At 41.2% G+C, this 27,033-nt stretch overlaps 1 protein-coding gene across 3 annotated transcripts in view; it reads left to right on the top strand.

Moving 5' to 3' along the window:
• The window catches only part of PRICKLE2 (prickle planar cell polarity protein 2), a 347,805-nt gene that overhangs the window by 207,787 nt on the left and 112,985 nt on the right, over positions 1-27,033 (top strand). The window contains exon 1 of one of the 3 annotated variants that reach the window (XM_045832342.1): positions 20,155-20,557. The exons of the other annotated variants lie outside the window; for them this stretch is intronic. The gene's annotated coding sequence lies outside the window, so the exon portion shown is untranslated. Of the gene's footprint in view, positions 1-20,154; positions 20,558-27,033 lie in introns of those variants that run through there. 3 annotated transcript variants of the gene reach the window in all.

The following is a 27,033-nucleotide window of genomic DNA, read 5'->3' as shown; positions in this document are numbered from 1 at the left end:
GTATGTTTAATACCAGAATTTATGCTGTTAATCTCTACCTTATATGGCCCCTGAAGGATCTGTAATAGCTTGTTGCAAGGTAGACTTTCTAAACTACCTGTAGACCTGTCCTTCTCAGTGGGGCAGTTTTGTCCCCTAGGGGACATTTGGCTATCTGGAGACATTTTTTAGTTGTCACAGCTAGGGAGAGAGTTGTTACTGGCATGTGATGGAAAATAGCCAGAGATACTAATGAACACTGTACACAGGCGACACAGACCCCCACAACAAAGAATCATCTTTCACAATTTGTTTATATTGCCAAGGTCAAGAAATCCTGCCCTAGACCCAGCATAGAAACACCTTCTTCACCACTGTCCAAAGAAGAGAAATAAAAGGTGTCTGTCCTCAGAGAAGACATCTCTTCTCTTAGAGTTGTGTACACATGTGCACCTCAGTTTATCCCGCTCAGTACACCACTGCATTTAAGAGCCATGGACTTCAGTAAGAGACAGACCTAAGTTCAAATTCCTGTTCTGTTACTTTCTGTTTTTCTTTAGGACTATCACTTACATTCCCTAAGTCTCATGTTTCTCATCCCTCAAATGGAGATAATCATTCTCTATCCTGAGATGACTGGAACATAGTAAGTGCTCTATTAATCATTACAGTTTTCTCTCATCATTGCTTGTCTTTCCTTTTATGAACACCTCAGTCAGCCAATGGCGAGGTATGCTCTTCGCTCCACCATTAATGCTGGCAGGAGCTACAGACTGCTGTTTGCAGACTTGTGCTCATTGTCTTAAACACACAGGGATGGAATAGGTGAAATACACCCAAAGAGAAACAGCTATAAAGTATTGGTGGCTCTGTGCAAGTGAAAAGGCTGGTGGTAGCAACAAAAGAATCAAGGAATCTTGGCCCCTGGTCAAGGTATCTGCAGAAGTGGGGTTGGCTAGTTTTATAGTAGAATAAATTGTTGCTCTGTAATGTAAATGGAAAATTGACTTGTGTAACCAATCACAGAATCTTTGTGATTCTTTGTAAAACATGTCACCTAGATAAGCTGAAGATTTATGTATTTTCTTTCAAGAGATCTTTTCTTGGGTAGACAGGGTGGGAAAAGTTGAAGAAAGTGGGGAAGAGACGGGAAGAAACTTCCTCATGAAAAGCTCCCCCTGAGAAAAATTTGTAGGTCAAAATGCTGTGCCTGGTTCATGTAACTTAAGTTAAAATGCAAAGTTCCAGCTAGACTGCTAAGAAGGTGACATTAAATATGCCCTTTTCCTTCTGTAAGAAAAGATCATTATCGCTATGTGCACATTATTTATTTATTTGGGTCGGTGGGGGGATGGGAAGAAAAGGAAAGAAAACTGAGTGAGGGCAAAATGCTCCAGATAAGACCTCTGATCCCTTAAGCTGGTTTCAGAAAAGAGAAAAGATGATTAGAAGTCAACCTGGCATTCTGTCTTTCCAAAGAACCCTTCACTTGATCTGAGCAAAGTAATGTACAGGGAGGGATTTCTCTCTGTGCTCTCTCACAGTGTGAGTTGGATAATGAGAGGGCCAGTGCAGTGGAATACTATCTGTGTGAATTAAGGAAGTGTTTAGATACCTGATGTAGGGGAAAACAATACCTTTTCCTTGGCTTGGCTAACCTGAAGGTATAATTTGGGCTGCTGACAATTAGGCCACTTTGTGCTCCTTTCCTGGCCATACTACTGGCTCGCTGTCATAGCAACCCTGGGAGGGAGGTAAGGCAGGGATGGTTTCTGCACTTGGACACAAGAGCCTGTGAGAGGGTCACAGTCTTGCTCAAGTAACAGCATCAAGAACAGATCAAGGGCTGGAGCCCCCATCCTAGAATTCTAAACCAGGTTCATACTATTGTATTATTAAAGCTCTTTAGAAGTAATTGAGATGTGTCTATAATATAAAGTACTGAAAACTGGTGAGTGTTAATATATATGCACCCACATACTCATATACACACACGTCTATGTACAAATCACATTTATGTCAATATAGGTAGATTAATGAGACAATGGGTAGTATATAATAAATGTGAACTGGCTCTTCCCTAGAACTTGAGAGAGAATAGATAGATGGGACTGTGCAAATCTAGGGAGTGTAGCCCCAGCTAAAACCAAGCTGTCCCACTTACTCCAGCTGGTCACTGCTTCTTGGAAACTTGAACTGAGAGGCCAGATCTTCTGTGGTATTTTTGTTGTTTTATTTTATAAGAGAAGCTGTTGTGGTTGGCAAACTACAACCTGCAGGCTAATTTACCCCAGTACCTGTTTTGATAGTTTTATTGCAATATAGCCACTCCTTTTTTACAGATTGTGACAGTTTTTAGGCTACAACAGCAGGGTTGGGTAATTACGACAGAAAGAGACCATATGGCCCTCAGAGTCTTACATACACGAGGTCTGTCTGGAAAAAGTCCAACCATTGTTAATATAATGAGAACAGTTTGCACGACATCGATATAATCTGGCAGCCAAGGAGAGTGGACTGGAATGCACATGTGTGAACAATGACAACTTCACTGTACTAGACAGTGGGGGCAGTAGACACCATTGAGTGAGCATGTGTACTGTGTGGCGATCACATTCAAAATGACTGGGCAAGTAAGGCAACAAATCTGCATCAAATTTTCATAAAGCCTGAACATTTGTCCATGGAAACTATTCAGATAATTCAGAAGGCCATAGCTATGGGCAACTGGCAATTGGTAGCTTCATCATGACAACACACCTGCTCATGTGTCATGTCTCATGCAAAGTTTTTTTGATGAAACATCAAATCACCCAGGTGACTCAGTCCCCCTACAGCCCAGATTTGGTGCCCTGTGACTTCTGGCTTACCTTTGAAAGGGAAGAGATTTCAGACCATGCATGAGATTCAGGAAAATATGACAGGGCAGCTGATGGTGATTGGGAGAACTGTGTGAGGTCCCAAGGTGCCTGCTTTGAAGGGGACTGAGGCATCATTGTCCTATGTACAATGTTTCTTGTATCTTATATCTTCTTCAATAAATATCTCTATTTTTCATATTACATGGCTGGATACCTTCTAGGCAACTCTCATTGTATACCACTTTGCCCTTTGCCTAGTTTCCTGACCTCTAACCCCAATAAATACATACATGGGTGAATTCCACCTCTGGCCTTCAGCTTGCCATCCTAGACCTGTCAGAGGTGCATCCAGTCTCATGCCACTGGTCACCCCTTCTGCCCCTGGTACTCAACTCCAGCTGATGGGGATTACTTAGGCCAGCATTCCCAGCCTTTATGGCACCAGGGAAGACAGTTTTTCCACAGACTGGGGTGGGGGAGTGGTTTTGGGGTGATTCAAGCACATTACATTTATTGTGCACTTTATTTCTATTATTCTTACATTGTAATATATAATGAAATAATTATACAACTCACCATAATGCAGAATCAGTAGGAGCCCTGAGCTTGTTTTCCTGCAACTAGACAGTCCCACCTGGGGGTGATGGGAGACAGTGACACACAAAGTTTGTTGCTTGTGTCCAGTCTACTCCATAATCTTATTTTGGTTGCTGTCACTGCAGAAAACCCTACTTCACAAAGACAGGATGTTGGAAATAGAAGCAGGCTTTTAAGTGCTTTTGTAGCAACATCAGGATATTCCACCTTGACTTTAATCCAGAACATATGGAGATTTGAAGTTCTCTCAAACATACTTTTAAGGCCACCGTCATTTTTTATCTCAAGTTGTTGATCCTCTTCTAGCACAAAGTCGATTCACCTCACTTATTTACAAATGGGTGGCGGATTCATTCCTTCCCAGTTCGGGTGTCTTTTGTGGTTGAGAAGCAATGTTCAAACTCTTTTGAAAGCTGAGGTAGGTGATCATGCACCAGCTGAAAGGAAGAAGGCCCTGGCTCAGTCTCTTTCAAAATCTCTGCCAGTGTTTGAATCATGTCAAAAATCCCCCTGTTCACTCTTCACACCCATAATTCTGGTTTAGCTTTAAATGCAGCCACTTTATCTGATGACTTGAACACACTTATTCTCCCTTAAAGTGACAAACTGAGTTTGTTGAACAGGTTGAATATGTCACACAAGTAAGCAAGTTTTGTGACCCATTCTGTGTCACTGAAATGTGCTGCCCGTAGTGACTGTTTTTCTAAAAGAAATCTCTGGAGCAGGTCTCATAACTCAAAATCTCTGGCCAGTGACCTCCCTTTAGAAAGCCATCTCACGTCTGTGTATAAGAGAAGACATGTGCTCTGTGTCCATCTCCTCAAAATGCTGTGCAAACAGGCATGAGTTAAGGGGCATGTATGTTAATGTGGTTGATAATTTAAACCACATCCTGCGAAACGTGAAGTTCAGGTGGCATTTTTTGGCTAGCCAACATTTCTCTATGAATGACACAGTGCATGGACTCACATTCAGAAGCAACTTCTTTGACCTGAGTAGTGAAACCAGAAAGCTGTCCAGTCATGGCAGCTGCTCCATCTGTGCATATACCAACACAAAATGACTGATTCAGTTTTTCTGATATGTAATCATTCAAAGACTTGAACAGTTCTGCACCTGTGGTGTTGGTTGGCAATAAAAGTGCACATAACATGTCTTTATGCACATTCTCCTGGAAAATATATTGCACAAAAACAAGCATTGTTGCCTGTTGTCAATATCCATAGACTTGTCAACCTGGATTGTGTCCACAGTGACTCATTAATCCTCTTTAACAATTGCCTCAATATCCTCTGCTATTTCATCAGTTAGTTTTGTTGTGGTGCTAGCTGAAAGAGGAACAGGTGTCACCTTTTGACCTGCAGCCTCTCCTAAAAGTCCATGCCAAAAATCCTTAGCAGCAGGCAGGATCAACTCTTCACCAACAGTAAAGGGCTTCTTAGCTTTAGCAATGCAGTGAGCCACTAAGAATGATGCTCTCAGTGCAGACACATTTGAAGTGGTGGCCTTCAATAATTGCTTCTGTTCTTTGTGTTCACATTTTTTTTAAACTCCAGAAGCTTGTCCTTTAATTCAGGGTGCTTGGTCTCCATGTGGTGAAGCAGTTTTGAAGATTTCATTGCTTTTTGGGTAGCTGGTTGCCACATATTATACAAAGTGGGCTTAGAGAATGGAATCACCTGTTGGCAATGAACCCATAATTTAAGTGGGACTCTTGGCATTTTCTTTTAGATGCAGCTTTTTTTTTTATTGGTAGTCTTAGAGTCTTCTGCTGTCTCATCATTTGGTCTGTCTTCATTTTCAAAGAAGTTCTCCAGCGACTTTTGTTTTTGACCCATTTTGGCAAGGATTAGCTTGTGGGTTTACCAAAACTGTGCCTGAGACAAGTGTTCAGTGCAAGAAAGATGTGCAGAGAGAAGTGGTAAATAAAATATCAGGTAGGCCATGTGTAGACTAAAATAAGGGTCAGATTCTGTCTTAAAGCCTGCCACTAGATGCAGCTGTACAGTTGAAGTACATTAACTGACTTGCTCCTATAAAGCCTGCCACTGGATGCAGCTTAATTGCCACTTGCCATTCACTGATAGGGTTTTGATTGGGTTCTGATAGGGCAAGAAATTGATTTATTATGGTCTCTGTGCAGTCAGACCTCTCTGATAATTCACTAGAATGCACAGTTCACAGTAGGGTTCACATTCCTATGAGAGTCTAACGTTGCCACTGATCTGACAGGAGGCAGAGCTCAGGCGATAATGCAAGCAATGGGGAGTAGCTGTAAATACAGATGAAGCTTTGCTTGCTCAGCTGCTGCTCACTTCCTGCTCTGCAGCCCAGTTCCTAACAGGCCATGGACCGGTACTGATCCATGCTGGAGGGGTTCGGGAGGGACCTCTGACTTAGACCACAGGTTCTCAAACTTAAACCTGCATGTAGAATTCCTTGTGGGCTTCTGAAAACTGGGATGACCAGGCTCCACTTCCAGATTCAGTAGGTCTGAGTTGGGCCTTAGAATCTGCACATGCAGCAAGTTCCCTGGTGAAGCTGATGCTACCAGTTCAGGATTACAGTTTGGGAACTAGGGACTCAGACATGCCATCCAGTTAGAGAGGTTTCAAAGCATCTGGTCTATTACAAGGGTGACTTGTTCACCTCAGGGAGAGGAATGAATTCTGTAGAACCCCTAGGACAGACTCAGTGAGGCATTGCACAGCCCCCACAGAGACCATGAAGAATTTTGTGGATCCTCAGAGTCCTGCAGTATTGCTATGTTTCCTTAATTTGCAGAGCATCCCTTGGGACCCATCCAGAACCAGCTGCATAGCCTGCCAAGGGGCCCTAGCTGTGTCATTATTCCATGTTTCCCATGCCCATTAGTGCTGGAGCACCTTGTCCTTTTGACTGCTCCCCTTGACCTGGCCAATCTCTTGGGGGGTGTTGATGGCTTCCACATATAACTGGCTGAAACTAAGATATCTTATATCAAGATTAACCTAAACCTAGGGTGGAATGGGAAGGACAGATTCAGCAAGCTAAATAAAAAATTGCAAAAACAGCTATAAATAGAAGAAAAAGGAAATACAATCAGAAATTAGAAGAATGCTTGTAGTTAAAAGCTATTTTGATTTCTCCCAGCCTGTTTCCTTATCTATGGTAGCGACTGTTGGTAGACCTCTTAAAGGGTTGTTGTGAGAGTTAAATTAGATGTTGTATAAGTGGTAACTGTCATCTATAAATCTGGCTTATAAATCTTCTCTCCACCTATATCCCTATGGTGTGGCACTCCTGATACCAATCATCTTAGAAATACCAAAACTCAAAGCATCACTTTCAAGTGTCTGTGAGTAGCACCTGGCTCTTCCAAAGAAGCATCCTGCTTTTTCTGGGCAGCTGATTCCAGCCACAGGCTGACTCTAACCTCTTTCATTCCTGTCATTTCTGGTTGCCAGTAATATAGCTCTCCTCATCCCAGCTAGCTGAACCCTCTCTGTGTATCTTCTTTTTTGGCTGGGTTCCTAATAGCCCTGCCTTCCATAGCCACCTCAACTGATGAGTTGAGCAGCAAGGACTTTTCCAGCCTCAGCCCCCAGCAGGGCTCTCTGTGCTATTTAAGAGAAATGTAGCTCATGCCAGATGAGTAAGGGGTTGCTATCTCAGAGAAGGGTGGCCTGCTCTGACATCCATCTGGGCCTGTCCCCTGGTGACCCCAGGGATAAATCAGGGGGATGCCTGCTTGCTTTGGCATCATAGGGAGCAGAAATAATAAATAGGGCAGCATGAGAACTACCTGACTGTCAGGGACTCCACAGGCCCTAGAATTGGGGAAGAATGCATCCTGGGTGGCCTGATCAAACAGTGTATGCTGATGGCCACTCGAGTCAAAGGACTTCAGACATCCTCATTCTACCAGGTGTGACTGATGGCATGTTGTGCTCAGACTCTGTACACATTTTTAAAAACCTGCTGTGTACTTTGCAATTTTACCTGTATTATCATATCTCCCAGAAAGTCCATGAGTCAGAGACTGTTAGATGAGGCTCAGAGAAGAAAAGTGTCCCAGTTTACACAGTTCATAATAAGGGGCAAAGTCAGGGTTTGTCCTTGGACACATTCCCCCTACCAGAGTACCTGCTGTCCCTGACCACTGGGGAACTTGACTCTCCTCCCGACACTGGCTTTCTGTGGTTCAGACATCCACATGTTAGGCCCAACACTCCCAGCTTCTCTAAACGGAGGCAGATTCAGTTTGGCTAAAAATTTGAGTTTTGTTACTTTTTTTTTTTGTACTTTGGACCCAGCCTTGGCCTTGTTTTCTGCTGAACATGATGGTGACTGGGAGGCGATGTTCAAAATGAGGCCTTGTCCCAGGAACTTCCTACCTGAGGGAAAGTACGTGTCTTCGGGCAGGATTCCCAGGTTCTGCAGGGCCTGCTGTAGCCTGTGGTCAGAGGGTAGGAACACAGGCCTGGAGGTGGAGCATGGTGGGCTAGAACACAGACAAAATGAAGGGGCTTTTCCTTAGCCCAGCAGGCTCCAGGAAGACTCAGTTCTGTAGCTTTAAGGAAGTATATTTGCAAAACATACCACACAAACAGTCTGCTTTTATAGCCATTAATGAACAGCAAGTGGGCTCCTGCTGCCTGCCGCCACCCTCTAGGCAAAATTCCAGAGGTAAAGTTTTGGTGATAAAGGAAAGGAGTCTTTCTTCAAAAGCTACACAATCTTGGGATAAGAGCTTTCCACAGGTGTTAGGCCCTTAAACCTATCAATTAAAGCTAAATGTTAACTCTTTAGTTACAGCTTTAATCATTTAAGCCTATCAATTAAGGCTAAAATCTTTAACACCTGAGTTCTCCTAGCATTCCCCATGTTTTTAATTATCTTATTTCTATAGGGTTCATTTACAAACTAAAACAATATGAGATACAAAAGGTACACAATTTTGGAGGAATGGCAAGTTTCTGCCTCAGAGCTTGTCCCCTCTAGAAGACCCAAAGAAGAATAACCCTGTCACCCTCTGCCAGGCCAGCCTGATCCTAGGCTGCACCCAGAGTTCCTTCCCATCCAAAATACTGTCCATTAAGAAATGCAGGCAGCTGCAGCATGATCACCCAGGCTTTCTCAAGGAAGAGAGCCAGAGAACCCTCTTTTTATTTCAAACCTTCTGGTGCATAATTCCATGTGCTCTGGAGGCATTCAGCTTCTCATCTGATCCCATCCTAGATTGTTTACCATTGCCTCAGGCAGCCTCCTCCTACAGCCTCTCCCTACTTCTCCCCAGTGATCTGAGCAGATCTCTCTGTATCATGGCTACCCTCTCCTTAGGTGCACAAAATCATCCCAGTGTGGTTGGTGAGCAGGTCTGGAATTCCTGTGTACAGAATGCTTTGTGAAGATCATTTCAATGCTTATAACAAAAAAAGGATATCAAAGTTACTGTCACTATTTACATTTTTCAGAGGGGCTTCTGAAGAACAGAGATGTTAAGTAACTTGCTCAATGACACACAGACAACATGAACCAGAACCCAGAATCAAACACAGACTTCCTGATTCCACTTCCAGGCTTAGCTCCATTATAGCAGGACTTAGATCAATCAGATGCCCTTTATAGAAAGCTATTTATAGAAGTTAAAGAATACTTAAGATTAAAGGAAACAGAAGCAGCATACAGAATGGTGGGTTCAGGCATATGTATAATATAGCTACACTTTTCATTCTTTTTTCTGCATTAATCAGCTGCCTGATGACATTCACAGGTATGACAGTGCCCCAAGGTTGTGATCAGCTTCTGAGGAAACTGCCAAAAAATATGTTCTATGGAGATATAGAACTGAAGTTATTCATAATTGTCACAACCATGAATGGATGATCAGCCATGGCAGTTTGTGGTTGGCCATGGCATACTTAGGATATTCTGTGGGTCCTGGGTACTCCATTCATTCAACCCATAGTTATTAAGGGCCTACTGTGTGCAGACACTGTTCTAGGCTTTGAGGGTTGTGGGGTTTTTTTTTAACTGACAAAAATTCTGCTCCCTCATCCCTAAAATGAAGCTTACATTCTAGGGCTCCACAGTGGACAGACCATATAACAACATAAACAAGTAAAATATATAGTGATTTAAGAGTCCTAAGTGCTGAACACCAACTTCCAAAATGGCAGTGTAAGGAGCACAGCAGATACTTTAACCAGGGAAACTATCATTTGACTGCTCAAAATTATTTTTTTAAAACTTGTAGGGGTTCTAAAAATTGTCCTTAAGTTATGCAACAAATGGATAAACATCTCTTCAAGAAAGTGTACTAAATCTTGGTAACACTGAGTCTGTGGCATTTGAGCCATACCACGCGTCTCCCCCTTCCCTGTGACACAGATAAGTGTGACAGTAACTACTGTAAGAGTAGTGAAGCCAAGGAGATGGGGTTCCTTCTCTACTTGGCTCTCCATCTAGGACTATGGTTTCATCGTGGGAGGGGCCACCTCAAAGGCTGGCAATGCCTTGCCCCTGAGAAGGAGCCCTACTTTAGTCAGATCGGACTGCAAAGTTATGCCCCAGGGTATTGTTGAAAACGTAGAGCTAGCAATTACTGGAGGCCAATATCTGGATGTTACCAATAAACAGAGACCAGCCAGGTCCTCAGGGAGACTGTGTTCATGCTTTCTGAGGAGTAACCTTAGAGGCTGAACACTGCAGGGTAAACAGACCTCACTCAACTTGTCTAGCCAAACAAATAAACAAGGAGCTTCAGAAAAGGGAGGGGGGAATCAATATCCAGAATTGCTTCAAAAAGCATCTGAAATGTTCAGTTTTCAACAAAATGTCATGAGTCATGCAAAGAAACAAAAACTGTGACCTATTCACAGGGGGAAAAAATGTAAGCAAAAGAAACTGCCTCTAAGGGTGCCTAAATGTCAGATTTACCAGACTTCAAATCAGCTATTACAAATATATTCAAAGAACTATAAGAAACTGTAAACAATTAAAGGAAAGCATAATGACAGTGTCTCATCAAATAGAGAATATCAACAAAAAAGAAATTTTTAAAAAATTATTAAAAGTGAAATTTTTACAGTTAAAAAGTATAGTAGCTGAAGTGAAAAATTCACTAGAGGGGCTGAACAGTAGATTTAATCAGGGGGAAGAAAGAATCTGCAAACTTCAAGATAAATCAATAAAGATTATGTAATCTGAAGAATACGTGAAAAAAGAATGAGGAAAAGTAAATAGTCTTTGAGAAATGTGGGATACAATTAAGCATATCAACATATGCATAATGGGGCCAGCTAAAGGAGCAGAGACAGAAAAAGGAAGGAAAGAATTATTTGAAGAAAAATATTAGCCTATGCATCCAATAAGCTAATATACTCCAAGTAAATAAACTGAGACACACCAGAGTCAAATGTTGAAAGGCAAAGAGAAAATCTTTAAAGCAGTAAGAGAAGATAACTCATCATATATAAGGGAACTCCAATAGGATTAACAGCTGATCTTTCAGTCTTGACAGAGTTTGGTAGTTCCTTAAAATGTTAAATGGAGTTTCCACATGGCCCAGCAATTTTATTCCCCAAAATACACTGAAGAAAAATGAAAACATAATCCTCACAGAAACTTATCTATAAATGTTTATGGAAGCATTATTGATGATAGTCAAAAAGTAGAAAACAACCCAAATACCCATCAGTTGATGAAAGGGGGAATAAAAAGTGTATCTATACAGTGGAATATTATTCAACAATAAAAAGAATGATGCCCTCCGACAAGCTACAACACGAATGAACCTTGAAAATACTACTTTAAGTGAAAGAAGCCAGTTATAAAAGATCACATATTATATTATTCTATTTAAATGAAGTGTTATGAATGGACAAATTTATAGAGACAGAAAGTAGATCAGTGTTTGCCTGAGACTAGAAACAATGGGGCAAATAGGGAAAGGCTACTAGGGGGTTTCTTTTGGGGTTGGTAAAAGTGTTTGAAAATTAGATTGTGATAATATTTACTTACCTCTATAAATACACTAAAACTTATTGAACTGTACACTTTAAATGGATGAGCTGTATGATATGTAAATTATACCTCAATAAAACTTTTAAGAACGCTAAGTGCTAAGGAGAAATAGTAGGGAAACATTTCGGCAATATTAAGAAGGTGGAAGGGAGGACAATCTCAGGACAGGAAGGCTAGAGGTGACATTTTTAAGACTTGTAAAGGCAGGAGGAATATTTGAGAGGGAAGGGCAAGTGCAAAGACCTAGAGGCAGGCAAATGCCTGGTGTGTTAGAGGACCAGTGTTCCAGGCACAGCATGATAAGAGTGGCAGAAGAGGGTGTGTGTTATGGGCCTTAGATCCAAGGGCCTTCCTCTGAGCTGAGCAGCATCAGGTAGGTTGGAGCAGGAGTATGACATGCTCTAATGTTTGTTTTCAAAGAATCGTTATGGTTACAGTTTTGTGAATAGACTGAAGGGGGGTGAGAGGAGACCAGGCGGAGGCAGAGTTGATGGTGGCTTTCATTGCCATCCAGGAGAGAGGTGTCAGTAGCTGGGAGCAGGGTGGTGGGGAAGTGTTAGATTCTGCATACATTTTGAAGGCAGAGCTAGCTCAAGGGTTACCAAATGTTCAGTGTAAATGGTCAGATAGTAAATATGTGAGGCTTTGTAAGCCATGCAGTCTCTGTTGTATCTACTCAGCTCTGCTGTTGAAGCGTAAATATAGACATTACATAAATAAATGAATGGGCATGACTATTTTCCAACAAAACTGTATTTGAAGAAATGCAAAGCAAGCTGGATTTGGCCAGTGGGATATGGTTTGCCAGCTCCAGTATTGAATGTCAGTGGCGAGAGACAGAAAAGAGTGAAGGGTGACTTAACAGTGTTGGTTCTAAACCACTGAAAAGATGAAGTTGCCATTAACTGAAATAGTGAATACCACAGAGGGAACGAATTTGTGGTGGATATGAAGAACTGATATCTGGCCTTGTGAAATTTGAGATGCCTTTTAGACATACAAATGTAGATGTGACATAAGCAGGTAGATATGGAAGCAATGAGTTCATGGAAAAAGTCTGGTCTGGAGTCATTGACACAGAGGTGGCATTTAAACCCTAGACCAGATCAAAGAAGTGAATGCAGATAGAAAAAGTAGAAGTCCCAGGACTGAGCCCCAAAGTTTAGCTGTCAGGGAGATGAGAATGAACCAGCAAAAGAAACTAAGGAAGGACAGCCAGAGGGTAGGAGGGAAGCCAGGAGAACACGGTATCCTGGAAGCTAAGAAAGTATTTCAGAAAAGTTCACTCTATTCTTTCCTTTCCCACTCACAAAATCATGTTGGAATACAAATGAGGAGAGAGATGTTCTTACAGGAATAATCCTGAATTCCTTTTAACTTCTAGATGAGAAAAATCATTGTCAAACTTTTTATTCATTTGGCAAATACTCATTAGCTGTGATCAAGTCCCTAGGCACTGTGCTAAGTGCTTGGAATAGAATAGTGAGCAAAAAGAAGAAGAAGAAGAAGAAGAAGAAGAAGAAGAAGAAGAAGAAGAAGAAGAAGAAGAAGAAGAAGAAGAAGACGACGACGACGTTGGCATAGTCCCTGCCCTCAGAAAGTGTACAGTCTACTTAGAGAGACAGAGATGTTAATCAAGTAGTCATTAACACTAACCATGGATGGAACATAATCAGTAACCAAGACTGTAGAACTATGAAACAGGCCAATATTTCTAAAGGGAAGGGCACCCACCTACAACAGCAGTAACATGAGTTTTGTAAAAAGGCCTAAGCTAATTGGAGAACCAGGGACTCTTCTGCATTTTTCTCTGTTTTTAATTATGTTATTTCCAGTATACCACACCCTAACTGGGATACACCTAGTTTTGAGAGGATGAGTGAGAACCTTTGAATTAGAGGAAGAAACGTGAGCTTTGTATTCAGACCCAGGACCCAGTCATTGCTGTGGGTCCTCATGTCATTTTTGTATTCTCAGTGAAACCCTGTGCCCTCATCTGTACAATACGAGATAATAAAACTGCGGGTTGGGATTATGGTGAGACTAAATGAGAGAAAATGTCCCAAACACCTGAGATATAAGTTCTTCCCATTCCTTGAGAAAAACAATATGTCAGTTTGTACCTCTGTGACATTTTCCTTCCAGGATAGTTTTCCCAAGATAGCTATTTGCTGCCAGTTTGCTCTTTTGCGAGTCAGGGAGTTTTTAGTCTTTTTCCAGGATATCTTCTCCACTTGTCAGCATTCTCTCCTGAGAGAAGCATGTAGGAGCTCAAGTGCCTGCATTTAGGAAATGCTGAGAAGACCAAAGCAACCCTGTGTGATTCCTGCTGTCCCAGTCCTTTACATAGAGAAAATTCTATTTTTTATTCAGCTATTTAATGGAAATTAGTAGTTCCCAAAAGCTACTATAAAAAGCACAGCTTTCATTATCAAACAAAAGTAATGTTTGCTAACACATCATGTCAATTTTAACAATATTTTCATGGAAATGTGTAGTCGTAAGCATGTTTAAATCATTGGTGCAGTTCTTATCTTAATCTTTTTTAGGAAAAGAGCAAAATCTTCAGCAGGCTTTCATTTTGACTTGCCCAGGCTAGCTTGTTCATATTTCTCCTTTTAATTAAAGTAATTAAAAAAGGATAAAAGGCTGTGTTAAATTTTGTGCACTAGATTATGGATTGGGATCAAGAATAATTAAAATGCATGAAATGTGGCTGATTGCTTAGATGGTAGAAAAAAAGAAAAGGAAGGCCTCTCTTCTGGATTTAAAGTGTGCTGGGTAATTTTTCACAAGATGCAGAATGTGCCTACGATCTGAAAAGCATTTATGATAATGGAATCTTATACAAATTGATGAGAAAGAAGAGTCCTGGGCTGTTGAGGTTGTCCTTATGTTTATCATGAACAATTTTATCAGTTCTGGTTGCCCTTCTCATTCTCCCCTCTTTGAAAACCAAGTGGGGAGTAATGATAACACCAACTATATGCAAGGAACTATGTTGTATATAAATGCTAACTCATCTAATCTTACCCAAACCTTTGGTAGATAGCTGTCTTTGTTTTATAGATGGAGAGACTGAGTGTTAGAAAAGGTGAGTGGCTATTATTACCAAGGTCTGGAAACTAGGAGATAATAGATCCAGACTTGAATTTAGGTCTTTTTGCTGGGCTCTTTCAACGACAATGTCCTGCCTGTTTTGGGACAGGGGGCAGATTATTGTAAATCTGAATTGGAAAAGTGGTTAGAAACTGCTGAGCAGAATCTTTTCTGAATTTTTTTTTATAAAGGCAGCTCCACCTTTGTGGGTACCTTATTTATCTTTACCTACATTGTAGATATTATACAAGTTTCATTTTTCTTTACGGTTTGGTGAGTTGATGTTGCTTGTTAACAAAAAAGTTGATAAAAATCTAGAATGTTTTCTTTGTTTTCTCCCTTTTAGGACAAAACAGATGCAACTTTGATCTCTAGTATTCATTTAGGACTATCATTACTTCTTTGATGTTAAACATCCCTTTGTTTTAAAATTAGAGGTTTAGTAGATTGTGCTATTTTTTAAAAAAATGAATTTACATAGCAAAAATACATTGATGGCCATGGTAGAGATTACCAAGTTTCCCCAATGTTTGTTTTTCTCTTCTCCCTGGGCACATATTCCCCAGCATCCTTGCAGGGAGATGAGGTCATGGGTCTAGTTTGACTAGTGGAAGTCATATCATTCATCTTCAAGCTGAGACACTTAAAAACTTCAGTTCTCTCTTCTTCTGTTGCCCTAACCTGGAAATTATGTGTTAAGATCACAAACACACACACACAAAAAAAAACAGGCTAGGTCCCTGAGTCACTGCTTGGAATGGAGGTGCTGGAGAGCCTCTGGACCTCTAACCCAGTTTGCATGATTGAGAAATCAATTTTTCTTATGTTAGACTGCTGAGCTCTACAATTGATACTGCATGATAGCCTAGCCTAGCCCAACTAACATAATTCTTTGTCTGCTTCCTCTCCCCCATTTAAAAAAAATGTACTGGATTTTGAAATGTAAATATCAGAGACCCACACTTGAGTAGGTTACTTAAAACTATATAAATCTCTCTCTCTTATATCTATATTTGTATCTATATAGATATGCATAACTGTATATCTAAATAGATACATAAGATATATAGATATACAGGATATATATAGATATATCTATAGATAAGATAGATATGGTATCTATAGATATAGATAGATATAGATATATCTATAGATATAGATAGATATAGATATATCTATAGATATAGATAGATATAGATATATCTATAGATATAGATAGATATAGATATAGATAGATAGATATAGATATAGATATATCTATAGATAAAGATAGATAGATATAGATAGATATAGATAGATATAGATATAGATGAGAGAATCATTATAATACACACATACTTTTTTTAATAAACTAAACTTAAATGAACTTATGACCTTTATTAGGTATATGTTTCAAAACTTTGGTAGTATCCCTCATAGTAGTAATTAGTGTTTCACAATAGTGGGGTCAGAAGGTACTGATCTGAATCAGCTAGAACTGGTGCTATCTTTGTCTTTTTTAAAGTGCTCTTAAGACAAAGATGCTAACATTACTCTGAGTGACCTAGACCAGTTCTATCATCTTAGTATTCAAAAGTCTTCTGCAGGTCCTAGGAAGTCCCTCTTTAGTTCATTTAAAGTCCATTCTTTTCTATTTGATGCCTATGGAAATGGAGATTAAAAATTGTTCTTATGCTTGTTTTCATAGAAGCCCTTACTTTAGGAGGCTAGACCTTGTTGTCACTTAAACTTGTCTTCTGTAAAGTAACTGGCACTTATCCTTTTTCCTTAATCTTCTAACAAGATTTTGACAGATGCTGGCTAGATTGGAGAGATGATTTGATTTTCCTGCACGTATGGAGCAGGCACTTACTCATGACCTGCCCGTGTCATGTTGGCCTGGTGCCCATGCAGATGAGTCTTTTCATTCTGCATTTGCACAAACACCTTTTTCTTCATATTAATGTTCTTTCTCCTGCCTGCAACACCCTTGCTAGCAGCTCAGGTTGATCTTGTCTCTTTTAACAATCTCTTTTATCTCTGTCTCTTTTCATTTATGGTTTTTGGATATTGTCTGGATGTGTCTTCATTATACAAAAATTTGTTTTGGCTTTCAACCTGATTCAAATCAGACTTTTCCTGATTTCTGATAACCTCAAACACAACCAGTCTTGTCTTTCTTGTCCCCATTCCTAAATGCTATATTTAGTTATGGTCATTTATGTAAACACCTTGTTGTCCTATCTAAATAGAAAGTTCTGAAGGTCAGAAGTTGCACCCTTGTCTCCAAAAACAAGAGTGTCCTGCATTCCACAGATTCCCATTAAATACTTGAGTGTCTCATATGTATTTCTCCCTCATCCCCTGCCCAAGAAGCTTGCTGTCATGAATGTGGATTTCATGTTTTTGTAAAGTAGTTCTTGCCTCACCTTGCCTAATACCTTAACAGCATATTTTCTAAAAATCCTGAATAGAATGGTCTCCAGGGTAAACAATAATTATCACAAGGAATTATCAATCTGTGGATTATGTTATTTCAATAATCTGTGCAAGGGTGATGCATAGATCTCCAGCTTCCCCACTGAGTAGCAGTCACAGAGAACATGCTGTCGAAAGGACTTCACTTCAGCAACGTGCTCTGCACCATCCACCTCCTTTCTGCAATTAGACCTTTGAGAACTCAGCACAAGCCCTATCATAATACAAGGCACACTCTTCTCTAATTGCTTGCTTAATTGTTTTCCCTTTCATTTCTAAGCTCTTTTAAGTCAGGGCCCATCTTTATGTTGGTCACCATGATGTCCATCAGGCCTAACACAGTAACTGACAAATCTTAGGAGTTCATTTAACAAGTGACTGGATACATGAATGAGTGGATGAAGCACCTACGATTCCCAGAAATAGAGCCGTCTTGTCCTATAATGCAGCTTTGAAGCAGAAAGCCCCCAGTACCTCTTGGTCCTTTTTAAGCCTTTCTTTCCTAGTTTCATAGCAAATGAAAAGTATTTGCATTTTCCTATAGGAAGAGCATGTCAGCAGCTCACCCATATTAGGTGAGATTTTGAGCTGTACCCTTGGAATGAATGGGTATGATTTTGCAGTCTTCCATTTACCCACTTCCTTCCCGCCTTTTGAACTTGGTCTGACCAGTTAGCTAATTAGTGTCAAAGCTAATAGTAAAAGCATTATTACTTGCACTACCAATAGCAAACATTTATTGAATGTTTGCTGTGTGCTCGGCTTGTGCTAAGTGCTTCTCATTAATTCTCATTTGATCCTCAGAACAGCCAACTATTCTTGTCCCTCTTATAATCGAAGAGAACCCAGGCCCCAAATCATAGAGTTGGCAAGTGTCTGAGCTTGGGGCTATCCCTAAGCAAGCCACTCCAGACCCCATGTCATATTGTTACCTCTCATGAAGTTCATAGTCATACATCATATCTTTTTCAGAAAGATTAATCTTTATCACTTTGTGTTCCAGCTTTCCTCTTTATTGCCTCACTGTTAATCACTTGTGAATCACTTCTCATAATTCTTGTATGGTCATGCTGATAATAAGGAGGTCAGAGTGTAGTAGGCCCAGATGAAGAAACTGGAGCATAGAAAGTTGAAGTGATTTTTCCATGACCACACCAGGGTAGGACGTCATTGCTTCCCCTTGGCTGTTGGTGGCTTCAAACTGTTATATTTGTCATTCTGTTTCTTGAAGGATATTGAGGTCTCATTGAACTATTCACTTCCCCGCACGCTCTGAGTTTTGTATAGTAGAAACTTAAAGCAGAGTATTATTTATTCAACTGTATTCTGTTTCTATTACTGAAAAGTTATTCCAGGTTCCATGATTTTCATCATGAAAGGTCTTTTATGAACTGGAGAGAAGCATTCTGAAAGAACTTATTAAGCATTGTTTCTATCATTACCTATAACAAAAGACATAATTTAATACCCCACACCCAACAAAAAAGTTCATTTGAAGCTTCAGGAACTCCAGTTGGAAGCACAGAGCTCATCAGAGTGGGTTCTTTAGGCAGGAAAGGGGTCGGGAGAGTATGGGTCAGGAGCCATGTTACTGTTTTGTCCTCAGGGACATTTATGTGCATAATGGAACATACCTCTCTCTCACCCTCCAGGCCCCTCCTTCACCCTCCACCTCAGGACCACACTGTGCTTCTTATCACAGGCACAGGATCCAGATTATTGGCTTGCGCTCACCTGGCCCAGACTACTATATTGGCAGCATTGAAGAAACAATTGAATTTCAGCAATAAAGATCGCTATAGAAACACTCAGAAGACAGAAACAATAGCCATGCTAGTGGAAGGAATGCCTTGGTGAATTTTTCTGACTTCATCTAAAATGTCAGAAATAACTGACATTTAGATGAGTGTGTAACATTGTGTCAATCCTCACCACAGTTCCATCCAATATTTTTTTTGTACTATAGCCTGAGCTAGGGGAGAGCAAACACTATGCATAGCAGAGAGTAGGTGCCCAGAAAATATTTAGTGAGTTGAAGGGTACAGATAAAGAAATTGAAGACCCCCAAAGTTAAGTTACTTGTGCAGGGTCACATCACTAGCAGAAAACTAAATCAGGATTTGAACCCAGGGCTACCCAACTCTGCAGAGTTCTTTCTTTGTGACTGCTTAGATAGGCCACTATGTGGGTGCAGAGAAATGGAGATTGGAGATGCAAAGGTATCTGACAAAGCTGCAGTGTGAGGTCTAGGAAATGTGGGTTCAACCCAGCCAGGCTGAAATCCCTGTGTGACCTTAGAAAATGCCGTTCTTCACTCAAAGCTTCAGTTTCCTAATCTGTAAAATGGAGAGATGGAAGCAGTGCTCTCTGAAGGTCTGAGTGTCTTCAAATGCCTCAGGCAGCTTTATGCTTTGTCATCTCCCATGCTCACTTGGAGTTAGGATGGGGTGTGGAAAGAGAGGGTAATTAATTCACCACCCAAGCACATTGAGGAAAGTAGCCAAATGTGTTTCATTTCAGGGATGCACAAAAATTCAAAGACAACATCATCTCAAGCTAACAAACACCCTGAAATGAAAGTAGAAGCAAGAAAATAAAGTAGAGGCATTTGAAGGTTCGATACAGCTTTTGTGGAGGAGAAGAAAAAGAAAAAGCTCATTTCACTCTTGGATTAGTACAGCATATAATCTGAAACAGGCGCTCAAGTTGATAACTGTGCCCAGATCCGATACCCCCTGCACATAGGAGTACCACTTTAAAAAGAAAAAAAAAATAGACGAGTATTTTTAAAGCTTCTCTTCTTATATGTGATATTTTTGTACTCCTTTGGACGTTGTATAGCCAGCCTTTGCTGCATCGAGCATGGGTTTTCTTCCTGTCTCCCGGGCTTGGGGATTATTGATTTGGAAGGTAAAGCTAATTTACATGTAAATAAATCTCAGTGCTGGGCAGCGAGGACTGGACGTCCAGATGCCAGATGCCGGGACTGAGTTGCTTACGTCATGGCTTCATTAGCATGCGGAGGATGCGAGCACTGCAACAGCGACTTCTCTGGCACCACCAGCAGCTCCGCCGCTGATAGTTATTTATTTATTTAATTTTTTTTTTTTTGGCTCAGCTGCACATTTCCTGGTTCAGTGGCTTGAGCTCTGAGACCAGCTGACCCGGGTCTGGCTCGGGATCAGTTGGTGACGCTGATGCTGGGGTCTGAGACTTCCTGCAGATTGACGAAAGCGAGGTTCTCAGGAAAGCAATCGGATCCATAGGAAGGGTAGAAGTCACACTTTTTTCCCCTGCCTGGTGGCTTCCAGCAGGATCTGGATCCAGTGGTGCTGTTTTCTGTGAGTGAATGCGGAGAAGCTCGGGCTTGAGCCTGCTGCTGGCTTCAGGAAGGGTCCAGTTTGGAAAAAGGGTTTCTACAAGAAGATGCTTTGGCTGCCTGCGGTCCTGCTTGCTTTCCTAGAAGCCAGGCTCAGGGAGAAAGTGAACTGGGGCAATTGACAAGCTCAGAGAGTCTTGGAGAATCTACAGAGACTGGGCTTTCATCTTCCTTGAAGGTAGGTAAGGAATTCGCTCCAAATCACAAATTAAACAAATGTATTTTCTAAGGAGGAGGAGAATGCTAGATCTAGAGGCTTTGCATTGGGGGAGGACATCAGGCCTCCATTATCTTAGCTGGGTGGCATTTTTTAGTGGCTCTGTGGCACATTTTGCCTTTCCTGTGCTTTAAGCTTTCTAATGAAAGCTTAATTGTACAGTGACATGTCACAGCTATAGGGTTAAGTCCTGCTTTAGGAGCAACATTTCTTTAAAAGAAGAGCATCTGTCTTTTAAAAAAATAATAATAAGCAGGGAGAAGGTTTAAAAACCAAACACCCAGGAGTGTGCTTGCACAGTAGTCATTTCAGCTTAGGATGTCAGCAACCATTAGAGGGTCTGAGGAATGGGAACTCAGCGAGACTTCCAGGTAAAGAAATGGCGCTTGAATTATTTAGGTTTAATTTTAGCCAATGCTTTCAGATTAGACATGGTGACAGAGCTCCAGAATATGACTGCACAGCCTGACGGAAACACATGACTCAGTGTGTTCTCTACATTGGATTTCTTGCAGGAGCGTTCATGATTAGGTCTGCTCAGGTCTCTTGGTTTCCTGAAAACCAGTCACAGCCATACTAATCTGCCATGGAGGTCTTGGGGTGAAATATTTAATCCCATTATTGTTACGTGGTCTTAGAATATGCTGAGTTCCAATAGGACTTTCATGAACCACAAATAATGTAGGCTGGGCCAAATCATGGAGGGTAAGCAATCTGTACTAGATGCGATGCCATCACTGGGCCAAGTGTGGCTCTTGTATAACTTAGGTACAAAGATTATTTCCCCAGCGACAGAGTTCTGCCTTGAGTCAGTGCATCCATGACCACAGTCACGGGAGGGCTCCAGTGTGCCATGAATACATAGAAACAGACTGCCGTGTACCCACGCTGCAGCTTGCAAGGCTGCAATTTGCTTTGCTTGAACATCTTTTCCCAGAGAGTGTTTTAAACCATCTCAGTGAGACTTAAAGTAAATGAAGCAGCCTGGCCTCCTTGCTGGAAGCCAAATTGCTCTAATCCTGTCCCCTGTGAGGCTTACCAGCTGCTGATGGCTTTCGCAGAGGGGTCAAGATGAGTGTCCCCAGGGGCTCCAGAGTTAGTCACAACTTTGACAAATTACCATATTTTGGATATTTGTATTTTAATACCTCCTTGAGTGCTTTAAAGGTTTGCCTTTCCATCAAATGCCCTTTCCCCTTGGGAATTCCTTTCTAAAATGTGAAAATTAAAACACATTGGCTCTGTCGGGCATTGTGGTCTATAAACAGTCGTTGGGCAATCTGAAATAGTAAAATAGCACAGTTTTAAATGGCAGGGTTGTAAAGGTTTGCCATGCAATGTAGGGGAAAAAATAGAAATATAGGAAGGAAGATGCATTCATGGAAGCTTAAGGAATGAGAAAGGAACTTAGGGGTTAGACAGGATGGGATGATGCTTATCAAGGGCTCAGACTATAGATGCAGAAAAAGCTAAAGACACTGAGAGCTTCCCCTCAGAGCAGTGATTTCTGTCTTTATAATGGGGAGAGCAACAGAACCTACAGGCAGGGTGATAGGTATAAGGATTTAATGAAATGACATATGAAAAGCGCCTAGCACTATTAGCCACATAGTAGATGCTCAATAAATATTAGCTATTGTTGTTGTCAGTTACTTTTCATCATTATAACTATACCCATTGTTTCTAAAAACAAAATAGCCTACTGAAATGGTGATACATTTGTATCCATTTGTCTGCAGAAAGGTCTTGCTCACAGAAAAGGTGCTATCTCTAGTCACTGTCATGTCCAAATCCATTCCCACTCAAAGGAACTTTCCACCCTCTTGACAGAGTTGACAGAATAAAGTGTATTATCTAGGGCTGCTGTATGTTGCAGAACTAAAAGTGACTGGGTAATAACATGAAAATCATTTAGCTTAGGTACTCTTGGAAAGCCCTCCTGTTTGGACAGCTGACAAGTCACGCATCTGAAACTGCAGGATCCAGATCAGAATGGAGGCATTTCTGTTTGCATTTCTCTTTTTTCCCAACTTTGCATGTGTGAGGCAGTTCTGATCTTTCTTTTCAGTGAAAAGGCATTTTTGTGTCCATCCAGGGAGGCCTTTGAATATGTGCTTCACCTTCTGGTTGGCTCCTCAGAACTGATGCCACCATGTGGGTGACTTCTGTTTGTGGGTAGACAGACTGACCAGGGAAAGGAGTAGGCTTCCCTGCCCACCCGCCCATGACCAGGTCCTCTGTCCTTGATTTGTATCCCCTGACACAATACATCTTTGCCAGATTGGTGCCCTTCCTCATTCTCTCACGAGCATGCTTCACTCAAACAATTTGATGGCTATTTCCCTCTTTCCCTCCAACAGCTTTCTTTTACACTTAGATGAACTGGAACTCCGATACAGGGGTCTGAAGGACAAACTAAAAGTGAATTAAAGGAGCCAGAGGAGTCTGGCATAGAGTCCTTTCTCAGGAAACTCAGAATTGGGACTTGATCATTGCTGGTTGCTATCAGTTTTCAGTAAAGTGGTGTTTTGTGTGGAGAATGGTATATACACCTTGATAATAGCCCACCTCCCTTGCTTCCTGATTGTATATATGATCTTCAAAGAATTGCCTCACCTCTCTGGACTTTGGTTTATTCATGCGAAAATTAGAAATAAATTCCCTGGACTCTTGTATTGCTGTGAATGATGGCTGCAATGCCCTTGCCCAATTCCTGGTGCCTACTAAATATTGGGCTTTATTTCCTTCTGGTGCTGAGGACTTTCCCATTTCCCATTTAATCCCAATCTTTAAACACCAGGGGGCAGTAGTTATAATGCTCATTTGACAGGAAACTGAAGGCCAAAGAGGGAACAAAAATGTAACTGTACCACCGGCCTTGAAGTAGCAGAAACCTCTTCAGAAACACCATGCCATGGTCTGCTCTCTTCTCTGTTGTTTTTCAAATACACAGGAGTCAAAATGCTCTCTCCCTCAGACACGAATTCTGGTTGACATTTGGATGAAGACCCACTAAAACTTTTCCCTGTTCTTTTTCTCCTGTTTGTAATAAGTAGTTGCTGGTGATTGTGAATGGTCCCAAATTAAGAAGCTTGGGATAGAGGCATTGACAAAATCTGTTTCCCTCATTGATGCTCTTGACTGATATATCCATTTTGCTCTTGCCCTAACCTGTAAAGATTTTAAATGAAATGTTCTCATTTTTATTATACCTTATTTATGCGTATCTGTGTGTGTGTGTGTGTGTGTGTGTGTGTGTGTGTGTGTGCACGTGCATGCAAATGAAGCAAAGATAAAGTTTTGGCACAAGAGGACACTGAGTTTCCAGCAGTATAAGTCTCCGGAATCTCCACTGGGGACCTGGCCAGTTGAGTGTGAAACCTTGGATTTCTTTTTTCTCTGGCCTGTTGGTTGAGCAGTTCTTTGTTTGTAGTCTAAAACCTGGAGGCTGGCTTGCTTGTTTATTTCCCTGGGGACAAGGTAGAGGGAGAAAAGAAGCAAGTAGACAGAGAAAGAGAAAGATTGGATTGGAGGAGCTGGAGGAGGGGAGAGAGAAGATGGAATGAGGGAGCAGCAGGGAGAATATCAGAGCCATCTCCACACCACTGGGAAGGGCAAAGCTGAAAAAGGTTGCATTTAAGTGAAATTGCAGCTCAGAAGACAAGCACCTCTGTTCTTCCTCAACTAGATTCCTTTCCTTCTATACCCATCTGTCCTACAGAACTCATAGTACAGCCATTTCAAATCCCAAAATACTACTCCTGGCTAACACAGGGTGTGTTTTATACCAGAGCACCATAGACCAATTTACAAAATGTATTAGTTAAAAAGAGAACATTTTCCAGTACAATGCGAACCTGCCTTTCCTGGGTGGGCATAGAGGGTAAACTTCCAGAACACATTTGGCTACCAAGGCTATAAAAATCAGGTTGGCTGAACCAAAGACACAGTGTTTATGAAAGCTGACTCAGAAGACGAGCAGTAACACTGCAAAGGGCAGAGACTCCACAGACATCACTGGTGGGACATGACAGCATTGGGGAAGTTGGGGCTGGCCTTGTCTGGGAACGTGTTTCCGGAATAGTGGCATGAGCCTGTGTGAGGAAGAAGGAATTATGGTGGTTTTGGATGTCCTCCCCTTCCTGGTCCCAGCATTAGAGCTGCTGTATGTAAACCATCTTGGGGAACAGGGGGCATCACAGGTACCCTTTATGCCCTGGATGTGGGACCCCACCCTGCCTGTCTGATGGATGACTGGCTTGTGTTGCCTCCATTCCTCTGACACTGGGAGTGATTGGCCCCAGGTCCCCAGCCCTCGTTGGCTCCTTAAAATCAAACCTTGCGAGTATTATCCAGCCCCATCCAGGGTTAAAAGTAACTGGGACAGGAATTCTTAGTATTTTGTTTCATTTGGGCAGGATGCCATTTTTCCAGCTCTTTTCTTGGCATCCATTCTTCAGTTGTGAGTCCTCAGAGATGCTTGTTCATGAAAGTTCCAGGAACTTTCAGCCGAAAACAGCTATACTTTCTGTGGTCACTGGGTCAGATGTTTCCAGGGTAGCTGTTAGTATATATGTAAGTGTACATTTAGGGTGTCTATGTGTCTGTAGATAGTCTGTGTGCTTATGTAAATGTATTAAAAATAGCTATTATAGATTCTGCACCTACTGTGTGCTAGCTGACACAAAAGATGGAGAAATCCAGATTCCTATGAGTAATTTGGCCAAGGTTACACAGACAGTAAAGAAAGAGTAAAGCTAGGATCCGAATCCAGGATAATCACAGTCCAAAACCTGAATTACCAGTATGTCCACCATTCTAGTCCTCCTTATACTTTTTACTATAGTATCATTTGTGAATGCTTTTCTTTTGCCTTCTGTGGATCCCTCAATTCAGAAGTACCTCATTATTTAGCTGCTGAAATAAAATATTTTGGTTGATTTTTTGGTAAATTTGGAAACATCCAAGAGAATATGTGAGGCATAAATTGGAACATGTGGCTTCTTCACCTGCAGCTTTGAATGTGGCTTTTAAAATGAAAAAGTAAGTTTGGTTGGAAAGTTGGTAAAACATGCTGAGATGAGGATGAAAAGCCACAGACCAACAGAAGCAGTCCTTTGGACAAGAGGGCACATGGGACATTCTGCTGGGCCACACTTATGGCCAAGGGCAAACCAGTGGGAATCTAGAGAGAGGGCCCAAGCTTGCCTTTTGACCCCCAATTCCAGGCACATCAGGTTCTAGCTAAAATTATTTCCCCTGTCTGAGCCTAAGTTCTTTCTTCCCTAAAATAAATGTCCTGAATCAAATGAACTATAAGTTCTCATCTGGCACTAACCTTGATAAGTATGAACTTTAAGAATGAAGTCTGCCCTATTGGTGAAGGTTTGTGGTTTGCATGGTGGGCTGCCCTTGGGTGGACAACTGAAAGGTCATGTTTTATAACAGGACCTGACCTCTCTGTTGACTATGTGTTGGAAGATGAGAATCAGTAGCCCTCTGGAGAATGACTCTGAGTTTCCTGGAAAAACATTGACCTTTGGATGTTTCAGAGGAGTGAAGAGAAGGTGGATGGTCCTTCAGCATGTTGGTGCTGCTCATTCCTGCTCAGAAGCCCTCCAGGGCTGTTATGCATGCATGTGTTCTGCAGAGTGCTAGAGACCTAGGCTTCTCCAGTTTAATGTGCACACACCTGGGGGAGCTGCTAAAGTGCAGATGCTGCATTATTGACAAGCCCCTTGGTGATACTGATGTTGCCCTTTCTTAGCCACCTTTAAAATAGGAATAAAGTGTTCCACAGGAAAGCAAATTTAACTAAATTCAGAAGACCCAGGTTCTAGTCCTAGTACTAGCATTTTTTATTTGAGTAAACCTTAAGTCATTTAGTTGTCCTGTGACTCAGTTTCTCCTCCTAAAAAGTAATACAAATAATTAATAACTAACATTTAATGACTGCTTACAGTTGACAGAGTATTCACTGTTTCATATGCTATATCTTATTTACTCCTCATGATAACCTTATGAGGCAGGTTATATTGTCATCTGCATTCGTCAGAAACTAAGCAGAGAGGTTAAAAACTTACCCAAAGTCTCATAGCTAGTAAGTTACCAAGCTGGGATTTGAATTCATCCCATATAGCTCTGGAGCCTTCACAACTTACAGAGATAGTAGATGTGAAGGATCTTGGAACTCATTTGTGTGTGAGGTTGTATGTATACACAAACATCATAAATAAATATATTCACTTATATGATGTATATATACTTATAAATATTTAGGGTACCTGAAATCATCTGAATTAACTGTTTGCCACATGAGGTTGCATTATTTTTCATGAAAAACTTATTGTTTGGTTTATGTTAATTAAAATCAAATGCTTTGTGAAGTTTTGAAGAACACTGATGTTTGCTCTGTTGTCTTGGATAGTTCAACTATC

This window comes from Phyllostomus hastatus, unplaced genomic scaffold (genome assembly GCF_019186645.2).
Source record: "Phyllostomus hastatus isolate PE091 unplaced genomic scaffold, TTU_PhHast_1.1 phas_contig_16, whole genome shotgun sequence".
Taxonomy (NCBI): domain Eukaryota; kingdom Metazoa; phylum Chordata; class Mammalia; order Chiroptera; family Phyllostomidae; genus Phyllostomus; species Phyllostomus hastatus.
The sequence above is the reverse complement of the archived record's forward strand: the minus strand, read 5'-3'. Positions and strand labels throughout refer to the sequence as shown.